At 34.2% G+C, this 12,157-nt stretch overlaps 1 long non-coding RNA gene across 1 annotated transcript; it reads right to left on the reverse strand.

The window, feature by feature from the left end:
- Positions 1–7,896: 7,896 nt before the first annotated feature.
- Positions 7,897–9,241, reverse strand: LOC111422268 (uncharacterized). The gene is made up of 2 exons (XR_002707309.2): positions 9,050–9,241; positions 7,897–8,204 (listed from the first exon to the last, which is right to left on the reverse strand). It is a non-coding gene; the product is annotated as an uncharacterized lncRNA (long non-coding RNA).
- Between the last annotated feature and the right edge of the window lie 2,916 nt (positions 9,242–12,157).

Consider the following 12,157-nt stretch of genomic DNA (forward strand, 5'->3'; position numbering starts at 1 on the left):
TTTTCGCATTATATCTGAACAGAACTGTACATATAACAAGGAAGGACAAAGACAGAAAATTGCGAACTCAAATCTGATTCGCACGCGCTAGGTTTAGGTTGAGTTCGCTTTATCTCCGCTGGCGGCGCTAGCTTATGTCACTTTTAAATGTTGTCGAGCGTTGTTCGTCAGCCAGTTTATTGTATGGTTTTTGCTATTGTAATAAACGTTAGTGAAGTTAAAATGAGTGAGTGTTGTGTGATAAATTGTTGTCATACGTTTCCGTTGACAAAGGACACACAGGATAAGGAAAGGTATGTATGTTTTTGTTTGCCTCAATGCAAGCAAAAATATAAGGCAAGAATTAAATCCCCTATAGAACAGCTTACAGCATATTAGCTACTTTTTGATGGTTCTACATGGGGTTTCATTTTAGCCATCTAGTTTTGAATCACCTGTATTATGTTCTTTGCTTCTTTGTTTCTGTATTTCTGTAGGGCAAAGCAATGGGGTGAAGTTTGTGGCTTGTTACCTTTAGTCATGAATACGTTACAATTTGGATTCCTCATGAGTAATAGTTCGTATAAAGTGTGCAGTCGTCATTTTCCGGACTCTGCTTATCGTGGAGAAAGTAGGAAAAGACTATGTGACGATGCAGTACCAACGTTAATGTTGAACAAGGAGGATCAAATTACTCGTAAGTTTAATGCATCTATCCATGTATAACAATAATACTATGCTTAACATCAACGCCAGAAATTAAGCATTTGTACTTAATATTTTGTATTTACTTTGTAGGACATCCCTTACAGTCCACCTCTAATGATGAGAACTTACCATCTGAGGAAGTTGTTATGCAACAAACTTATAAAGATGATGAAGTACCTCGTAAGTTTCTTTGCATATTTCTGTTTTTTGTGCAAACATTATAAAAATTATAATAGATTTGCACAAAATAGAAACAGGTCAGCTTATTTTCTGTAACCAATATGTTATTTATTTATTTTTAAGCTTCTCATTCGGTAGGAAACCAGACGCCAATCACCTAATCAGCTCACAGTCCCCGTAAGAAGAAGTTACGGGACAAGATAAAAACTTTGCAGCGACAAGTTAACCGTTTGAAGCTACAATTGCGGGAAAAACGTGAAAAAAAGTCAACTTCTATCGCTGAGCTCTCTAATCACGATTGGGAAAGGTTCCTATATAGCAGTATAAGTTCAATACCAAAAGCAAGGGTGTTAGATAGATATTCAGTACATTTCAAATATTTTTGTTTGAAAATTTATTTTTTAAGTCCTAAAGCATATTCTTTTTTGAAATCTTGCTTTAAGTTCCCCTCAAAGAGAACTCTGTCACGAATGACTCATAGGATTGTGCTAAATCCTGGGCTAAACGATTTGGTATTTCAAACTTTAAAGCTGAAAGTTGTTAGAATATATCATATGCTTCGATGAAATGTCAATAAAAGGTCACCTATTTTACAGCGTAAGTACAGATGAGGTTGTGGGGTTTGAGAATATAGGAAGCAGGAAATCCTTTCTTCCTGCCCTAAATGTGCTCACAATTATGGTTAAAGGCTTAGCAAACAATTCGAAGCAACCTCTAGCATATTTTTTGGTTAATAGCGTTTGCTCTGCCAGTGATTTGAAAGGCAGTTTAGAGGCCACCATAGAGGCACTGAGTGCAATAGGTTTGAATGTGAGGGTGCTTTTAAGCGACATGGGGCCTAGCAATATTAAATTAGCAGGTCTCTTAAATATAACAGAAAGGAAGCCATTTTTTGAAATAGAAAGCAAAAAAATCTATTTTATGTATGGCCCACCCCGTATGATAAAAGCACTACGAAACAATTTGTACGCAAATAATTTTCATTTTGAAAATGTAGTAGCCTTGTGGAAGTACATTGAAGAAATGTATAGTATCGATAAAGGGTTGCAAAGTCGTCTAGCACCCCGTCTTTCCGATATTCATATAAATCCAATAAATCGATATAAAATGAAGGTGTCTTATGCCACACAAATCTTAAGCGCTTCAGTGGCTAATGCAATTGGGGTTTTAGTTAGCTTAGGACACATAACAGCACAAGCAACACATACACAACGTGTATTAGAAATGTTTAATAACGTCTTTGACATATTTAATAGTAACACTTTATACTCGGCAAACATCAATAAAACAGCTTATAAGGGGGAGAAACATCATGTAGACATATTAAAAGAATGTTGGGATTATTTACAAAGAGTGAAAGTTTTGAATAAAGCGAATAAAGATATAACGCATAAAATTAAAGTATTTAAATGTTTCAAAATTTCAATTTGCGTGTTACAATTGTTATGGGAAGATTTAAAATCTGAAGGTTTTTCGTATTTGTTCTGTCGAAGATTAAATCAGGATTCATTAGAGAATCTTTTCGGCACAGTGCGACGGCAAAGTGGTTGCTGCATTAACCCAACACCTATCCAGTTTACTCGTGCGTTCAGAAAATTATTAACATTAAATTTTTTGAATTCTGGCATGGAAAATTGCAGTGATGATTTTGAAAATATACTTTTACACTTTGAGAAATTCAAGGATACAATGGTACAAACTCCACAAGTTTTTAAACAGGATGGCAGTTGTATATTACCTTTAAATTCATCAGACTGTGAATACCAATACCAAAAAGTAGAGGAAAATGTGATCGGATACATAGGTGGATATTTAATGAAAAAAACATTGAATGTTCATAGCTGTGAAATATGCACAACATTTGCCAATAACTACAAAGATTTGGACGAAACATCATTCCTAACCCACTTTAAATGTTATGACAATTCAACTTTGTATACTCCTGATAATAGTTTATTTATTCACCTATGCAAATTAAAGAAAATTTTTAAAGACAATTTTCGAGAAATATGTGTTGCAGAAAAAATATTATTCAAATTTATTAATCTATACAAATCAGCAAAATTTAAACACCCATGCCCCCAATTTCCCTACACTTATTTTATAAATTTATATGGAAGAATGAGATTGTACTACACAATTAAATTTATTAATAAGAATTTAAAAAGTGTGACCGGCTCATGTGAGAAAACTCACCGTAAAATAATTATTTGGCAACACAATTAGAATTAGTTTTGTTATTAATTTTATTTCTATTTTATTTTTATTATATTTCGTTATTACAATATTAGTTACAATACAATACATATTGTAATATTGTACAATAATAAATTTTTAAATATATTTTAATATTTAATTTATAACATCGAAACTTTTATTTTTATTTTGTATTTTCTTTTCTGTATTTTCTGTTTTCTTTGGCTCCGTCTAGTGCCGTTAACGCGAACCCAGCCTCAACCCCTTCCTAAATGTTGAAAAATGCTGGTTTTTCTACAAAATGAAACTTTGTTCATATCAATTTAATGGTTAGATTTTTTGATTAACTGTCTGTTGTTCGGCTTTCTTCACATGCTCTTTATCAATATCATGGTAATAATCATAAACAGTTTGGCCAATCTCAACTTCCAATTGATCTAATTGTAAGACACCCAGCAGAGCGACATACCCATCATTGAATAATATTGTGCCCAGATTTGCAGCAATTTTGACAATTGTTGCGCCGCTAAATGATGGTTTCGGTGCAAATCTCCAAATATATCATTTAAGCTTTCATTATTGTTCTGATGAAAAGCACCTAAACACCTGATTAAAAGGTCGTCTCTACTCATATTTTCATATATTGGCTGGATGGCTGTTGCAACTTCAGCGGACATGGCAGGCTTATGTTTATAATTAATTAAAATTCCTGCTGTGTTAGAATTCTGCCACGACTCCGATTGGACAATTATCATGTTCAGGTTTTTCGCCCAAATACTTTTCTTCATATTTTCTACAGAATTTGTATTTCTGCGTATTGCGAAACCATAATATGTCGTGAGCTCCTTTATATGGTTTGCAGTTAGTTTACCTTTACCTTCTAAGCACTTTGCAGATTTTTTGCAATTTCATAATCTTGTGCTCATACGTTTTTGTACGTGATTTACGCATTCTTTTTTTACAATATCTGGTAAAATCTGCTTTACTATTTGGTCATACGTTTTTGAATCGCCATCACCAATATAAAAATCAAAAAATTTCTATCATTGTATCGGGTTCCATTTTACCTGCGGAGTCCGTGTGATTAATGTCACATTCCTTCTTATGGTCTTCCAGCAATATTTGATACTCTGATATATGTGGTTTATTTTTCCACAAAGCATATGCCTTACAGTATCTTGACTTGACGCAAATATCATGCATTTTCTTAAAGTAGTATCCTATGACTGTTACGGTATGTTTAAGATTATTTTTATAATGTAGCGATAGGATACAATACCCTGTATCTTTGTTATTTTTTCGAACTTCTTGCTAAAAATTTAAACAGACAATCTTGAGATGTGTACCTATTAAAATAAATAAAAAAAATCTATTTTTTAGACCGCTATACTGTTCTACCCCCTTAAAATTTTCATTAGTGTTATTACACAGTTTGACAAAAAGACGAGCACTAATATAGTTAGTACATATTTAGCTATCGACCCCCGATCGACCCCCTTTACACCTTCATCGACCCCCAGGGGGTCGGTACTGACCTCGTTGGGAACCCCTGCTCTAAAGCCGGATTTATATTTATCCGACGTGTCGTGTTGTGACGCGTCAGAACGGTATCGGTTGAATACATTTATTATGGTGAGATTTATATTTTTTGTGTGTCGCAATGTGTTGTGGTGCCTTGTGTTGTGTCGCATCAGCAGCGATCCCGATGTCCGTCAGAGCATCGGAGTGGGAAGTGACGCATAACGACAGATCAGACAAATGTACACCTGCCTTATGACTCGTCAGATTTACGTTTCTTCTTTCTTTCGATATTAAAATTAATTACATTTTACATTATCAGCATCGCTCTCAAGCTCTTTAACCAGGCCGTGAAATTCGCCTTTAGCCTCTCTCTTTCTGTTCACTGGATGAACCCAATATCTTATCTCTTTTTCCTTTTCTTAGAAGAGTTGCCAGTACCATAAAATGAATATTTTCTTCATAATTTGAATCAGAAGATTCATTGGAAAACATTATAGACTCACGTATGAACTCTTTGAGTGCTACGATTGTATTGATTCAAAATATCGCCAGAGTGCGTCAGATTCTGGATTCGCGGGAAGGTAGGCTGAACCGCCCGCAGCACTTTGACCTCAGCAGATCCCTTGTACTTACTTCCCTCATTTGGTCAGCATTAGGGCCCTTCCAGCCATATTACCTTGGAGGCAAAAGCTAGAATTTGTCCCGGTTGTGCTGCCCTGATTCCACTCATGTTAATCTGGATATCTCCAAAAATAGATAACCTTAATGTTTCGAGGGCCACGCAGTCGCATAAAATGTGTTCCGTTGATTCCTCCTCCTCACCGTATTCTCTGCAGATGTAGGTGTCACTTATTACCATGTTCAGTTAGTGATTCTGCAATCAGAATATATTATAATTTTTTTATTACTAATTTTTTTGGAAATTTCCTCAGCCGCCAGAGAAATGGCCACCAGCTCCGCTTGGAGCGCGGTGGGCCAAACTCCCAGCGGTTTAGAAGTTTTTATTGTTGGTTCGACGGAATAAATCGAACCAGAACCAGTTTCCCTACGAGATCCGTCCACCCATACTTGGAAGACAGTTTCGTCAGGCCTGGATTGTTCTCCTACCTTTATTTCATACAGTCGTTCTAAGATAAAACGCGTTGGAATCGTATCTACCCTGCCATTCAGGAGCGGCTGTTTGTTACATGCGTCCCCCCATAGCTGGCTAGTCGATTTTCCACATTTCCCATTTGTCATTAGCCGCTCGAAGCCGGATCATTGTTGCTATCACCATCTCCTCAACGTGATAATTGAGAGGAGGAAGGCACAGTACATTCTCCATTGCTGCTATTGCTGTGGTTATATTGCCTGTAACGTAAAGACAAGCCAGACGTTGCAATTTTTGTAGTTGCAAAACAATCGTTTTATTTCTAACTCTTGGCCACCAGTTTACGGCGCCGTAAGTCATCATTGGACGTATCACTGCAGTGTATATCCACAGGGATATTTTGGGCGTTAAACCCCAGGAAGTCCCAACGGCCCTTCTGCACTGAGCGAACGCAATGCGTGCCTTATTTATCTTACCTTCGATATGCGGTCTCCAAGTCAGCGTTTTATCCAGGGTTAACCCCAGATACTTCATTTCATTGGCAAAGCGCAAGGGAACTTTGCAAAGCCAGGGCGCTCTAAGGGTACCCAGCCTTCTTTTTCTTGTGAAGAAGACCATCTCTGTTTTATTCGGGTTTACCGACAGAGAATTGTCTCGACACCAGCGTTCGATTATTCTCAGTCCAGCCTGCATTCGGTCGCATAGGACGTTTTCGAACTTCCCATGAACCAAAACGGCTAGATCGTCTGCATAGGCGCAGACATTGAATTTTTCAGATGAAAGTTGTCTTACAAGGCTGTCCAGGGTGAGATTCCACAGCAGGGGTGATAAAACCCCACCCTGTGGACAACCTCATTCAACGATAGCTCTTATTTTGTTATCTTTATTATTATTATTATTAGTAGTGTCAATTACACTATGGACGGCCCTTTTTAGAGCATATTTAGAATCCAGTCCGCTAGTGCAGGCTAGACTCCTTTTGTCTCTAAGGGCTTTATTAATTGTATGGAAAGCTGTCCTGACAAAGGTTCTTTCGATATCTATAAATACTCCGAGAGTGGACTCTTTATAGTCCAAAGATCTGTCGATAACTCCTACGATATCTTGTAGGGCAGTTTCTGTTGATCTTCCCAGAGTGTATGCATGCTGGCTTGGGTGCAGGGGAAACCTTTCCAGTGTCGTTTCTCTTATATATCTTTCACATAGCCTTTCAAGCGCCTTTCCGACGAATGAGGAAAGACTGATTGGTCTATATGATTTTGGATCAGTGTAATCTGTCCTCCCAGGTTTAGGGATGAAGACTACCTTTACTTCTCTCCAGGATAAGGGAACATAGCGCAATGCTGAGTGCGTCAGAACACAACATATAAATGTAAACACTAAGCATTACGTCAGAGCGCATCACGACACAACACGTCAGACAAATATAAATCCGGCTTAACGCATCGTACTTGTCCGCCAAGTCAACGTTCTTGTCTTCCAATTCACGCACTCTCTTCAAGAGACTGGATTTTATGCGCAAAAACACGGTCAACCTCTCCAGCTATGGTTTCACGTAAGACTTTTAAAAACTCATTATCTTTTTTTATTGCTTCTTTGCACGATTTAATTAGCTCTCATCGCTCGGATACAAAGCTCGTTTTTTCCAGATTCGGCATTGCGATGAATTAAGACTCGCTATGAAAAATTATTAAATTAAACTCGTGGAGCAGAGTTACACGTGCTTACTCGTTGAACATCTGATACGAACTCCATTCAATTCTTCAAGTCTTTGATGAATGCATGTGTACAAAATAATGTATAAACAATAATCTTATTAACAACAAAACTAAATTAAGTAACTATTTAATAACAAGCACCAATTTTACCTACAAAAAAATAATCCACAAATGAAGCAGGGATTCCCACTAAGTTCATGAAATTTCAGGTTAGATTTCTGTATCATGACATGACCATCGTCTAAACAGTAATATATAAGAAAAATTAAACTATCAAGCAATATATTACATATTTATAGATTAATAATACTGATTATAACGATATTTGTAGTTAAATTTATTTATTTTTGCAAAAAAGTTTTTAGATATTTAAATCATTGTCCTATAGATGGCGCTAACTATTATAACCTCTTACTCATATTACCAATTTAATACTTAAATTTATAAAAATGTATCTTTTAATAACTTTTGAAACACTTTGCGAAGTAAAAGAAGAATGTTAGATTGGTTACATGTGACTATTTATTATTCATGATTTATTAACACTAATTTATACTGAATTCTTAATAAATTTACATCTTGCATACAATAATTAGTCTTATTCCTAAATAACAATCAAAACCAGCCGGCGGCTCTTCTCCAAAATAGTTTTTATCTCCTCATTTAGCTGCCTACATTTCAATTTTATCGCAACTAATTCATCTTTGTACATTTCAACGCCTTCTTTCATCATTTTCTCTGCCAACATCTTGTAGTCTTCGAATTTGTACTGTATTTCCAATAATTCTGGATTATTATAATCCATTACGATACTATTAATATAAAAGATTCGTTAAATCTTTGTTAATGTACAGGTAAAGTTACTGTAACTTTTCGTATTGAAACTGAACTCGTTACAACTAACTTTATTTGTGACTAATTTCATGTCAATTTTAAAAATAATTTATGATTAATTAAATTTAATTTAAAAAAATGTAATTTCTAAAAATGTTTCATCGATAAATTAGGATTTGAAGTACAAAATATCAAAAATAAATTAATCAAAATTAATTTATGAAATTTGGGTTGTGAAGTTTTCGTTAAGTGGCGCCATCTCTTATGACATAGCAAAAGCATAATTGTTATTAATTGTTAAGAAAACTTTGTTTTATTGTTTCAATTAGTTTTTTTGTGTAATAATAATAATAATAATAATAATATATCTCTTTATTATCCAACAGGAAGACCCAATTACAGGATAATGTACAACAAAGTGTAATTTTGGTTGCATACTTGCATATATTTAAATTTATTGTATTTCAAATTTTATACAAGTCAAGTTTTTGTTTGTATTTTTATGGAAAGGTCGTTTTTGTTTTAACAACTAATTCTTTATAATATTACAAATTATTAATAAAGAAAAATATTACAACAAAAGGTGTTTTGGAACCAACGGCCCATCAAATTTTTAATAAGAAATTTATTAAAAACGTAAACATTAATATTATAATTAAATTGTTATAAACCTTAATTTAAATAAACAAATATACAGGGTGCGGCAAAACTCCCTCCCTAATTTGAAGGTTGAATAAAAAGTAGATGGTACAAATTAACGAAACTGTTAACATGAATTTATTAACATGAATGACTTCAGTCCTTGAAAAGATTTCCTGCTTACGTGAGCAGTGATCCCGCCCTCCTGAAGCCACACATTCTGTTGAATCTGTAGAGCATAGAGTCGTGGTGCCATAAAAGTTTGAAGCATTTGAATATATCGATCCGAGTTAACAGTCACTGTCACTCCTTCTTCTTCAAAAAAGTACGGGCCTATGATCCCGACACTGCTAATCACTCACAACACGTTCACTATGCAGAGGCTTTTCATAGAGTTCACGAGGGTTTTGTGCACTCTAATAACGATAACTTCCGAACTCGCATTCTGCAATGTGTTGATAACGAAGGAAAACACTTAAGCGATATACTGCTCAAAATAAGCAACTTGTAAAACATAATAACGTAACTTCCCATTCTGTAGATTCCATTCATGTTAATACTGTTTCGTTAATTTGTTTTTTATTCAACTTTCAAATTAGGGAGGGAGTTTTGTCGCACTTTTTTATATTATACAGGGTGGCCCATTTAACATGAGACAAGCGATTATCTCGAAAATTTTACATAAAAACCCAACCCAACCCAACCCAACCCAACCAAATGAAAGTTAAGTTAAAATAATAGAAAAAGAAAATTCTTTTCTGTTTAAATGATGAAAATATTTATTTTTATTTGTTTTCGGTGCTTAGGGTGCAATACGAGTTATCGTATTTCGAATATTGTTATTCGTCATCAGGCCCGACTACAAAAAATATAGAATTGAAAAGTAAAAGAGTATCAATTAAATATTATAACAAATTAAAATATAGTGATTTCACAGAATAAATTAAAATCAACTAAACATTATTAAAATTATTAAGATTATATTTACCGTCAATTTATCTAGGTACTAAAATAGATGATATACAGGTTTAAAACATTGGTAATTAATAACATTCGAAACCATATTCGATTTCTGACGTACTTTCCATGTGGGCTCATAATTGAACAAGTACAAATCAAATGGACATCAAATGGAAAAGTATTTTAAGATATAAAAATAAACTTAGAATACGACTAAAAATTAATAAACTTTCTCATAAAGTAAAAACCACTATCTATATGAGATTGAATGTGGATCTGAGATTTTTAAGGTATAAACAGGGTTGGAAAAAAGGTGGGGTTTTAAATAAACTGGTATGAAAATTGACCAGATGTAATATAAAATCAAGTGCGCAAATGTATACATATTGCATACATATCATGTATGCATTTACACAACCTTGACCTTATTCTCAAGGTCATATGAAGGTCACGACCAGTTTTTTAAATGGCTCCCTATGTTTTTGATTTCAAAATCTATGGATAAAAGTAAAATAATTATAAAAAAAAAAGAAATTACCGTGTGGTTTTGCCAGAACGATGGCGAAACATCTTTTGTAGACAAAATCTAAATAATTTTTTTATTCAAATAGTTTTAAATATTGTTTATTTATAAAAAAATGATTAAACTATACTATTAATCAACAACAAGTATAAAATTTATAATAAATGTTTAAATATTTCCCCACCCACTTCAATACATTTATTAACCCTTCTACTAAAACTTTCTTTACATCTTAAAAGGTTTTCTTGGCTACTATTGCTGCATGCATTTCTTATCCGCTCTTTCATGTTTTCTCGCGTAGTCGGTACTTCGCGATAAACATTATCCTTAAGGACGCCCCACATAAAAGAATCAAGAGGTATAAAATTTGGTGATCTGGCAGGCCAGGAAATTGGACCTCCCCTTCCAATCCATCGCCCAGCATAATCCCGATCTAAAGCTTCACGTGCAATATGTGAAAAATGTGTTGGACGCCCATCATTTTACAGCCACATATTTTGTGTTTCTTTCCTGCTCAAATCTACAAGTAACGTTGGTAAGACGTCATCTAAAAAATTTCGGTACTTCTCCTCATTCAGCATACCATCAATAAAGTATGGACCGATCAATTTATCGATTAATCGATTTTCAAAATCACTTCCATAAAGCTGTTGATGCAATCAAATGTGGTATGGGTGATACTTGTTGCGCTTTAATATTCTTAAAATGTTGGTCTTCGATATTCCGTCGTCAATTGTAAGTCGTCGAGTGCTAACTTGAGGATTTACCTCAACGCTAGCTAATACCGCAATTTCCTTTTCTTCCGTAGTTAAAGTTGCTCGCCGAGTTCTTTTTCTTGATTCCACATTTCCAGTGTTAGTGAAATCATTCACAACTCTGTAAAAGGTGAAGTACCTTCTCGAAGACGTATTTCGATCAGGAAAACGTTCTCGATACAAAGCTATACTATCAGCAACTTTTCTGCCACTCTCTCCATAAATAAAAATCATTTCGACTTTTTCTGCCACACTTAGAATATCCATGATCTAATGACTAGAGCTCGGATTTTTATGCAGTCAAATTATAGGAAATATGCGCATAAATATGCAAGCTTTTTATTCAAAATATGCAAAAAATATGAAAAAATATGTGGAAATATGCAAACATATACCTTTCTTATAGTTGTTATCAATCTATTTTTGTCACATTTTTGTATATGTTTTGCACTTTTCACATGTTGTTCTATTTCGGATTTCTACTTATAGATACTCTAACAGATTAAAAATTTAATTCTGAGACTATAAAACAGATTCGTATTTTTTATTGTCAATTGTCTAGAAACATATGTAAAAAAATATTCCAAGAAGATGGGACATCAAATTTAATATAGTTTTATTTAGTTTTAATTTAACTCCTAGTGTAAAAGTCTATGAGAAATACAATATCGGAACAAACCATTGGCAAATCCTCTGAAAACTCTAATTTTTAACTTAAATCTTTGGCTAAAACGCTACGACATAATTTTTAAAAAAATACTTACAACTTTGGCACAAGTTTTACAAAATAATTCCTCATTATTTAAATTTAGTTCGGGATAACTTTTTATCCACTGGGACACAATACACGATATCGCTTTAGGCATTGTTGTTATAGATTGGTAGATTAATGTTCACTCACACTGAACACAGCCACAGTAACTATGGTTGGGGATTTCCTTAAACTTAAACTCAACAGCGCTAGGGATTCCCCGCATGTTTCTGTGAATCGTTGTAAACAAGAAACCAACCCGCAATCAAAAATATCCTGTATTGTGCTTTAAACTGAAAGGTA

The sequence above is a fragment of the Onthophagus taurus genome, chromosome 3, assembly GCF_036711975.1.
Source record: "Onthophagus taurus isolate NC chromosome 3, IU_Otau_3.0, whole genome shotgun sequence".
In the NCBI taxonomy this organism is placed as follows: domain Eukaryota; kingdom Metazoa; phylum Arthropoda; class Insecta; order Coleoptera; family Scarabaeidae; genus Onthophagus; species Onthophagus taurus.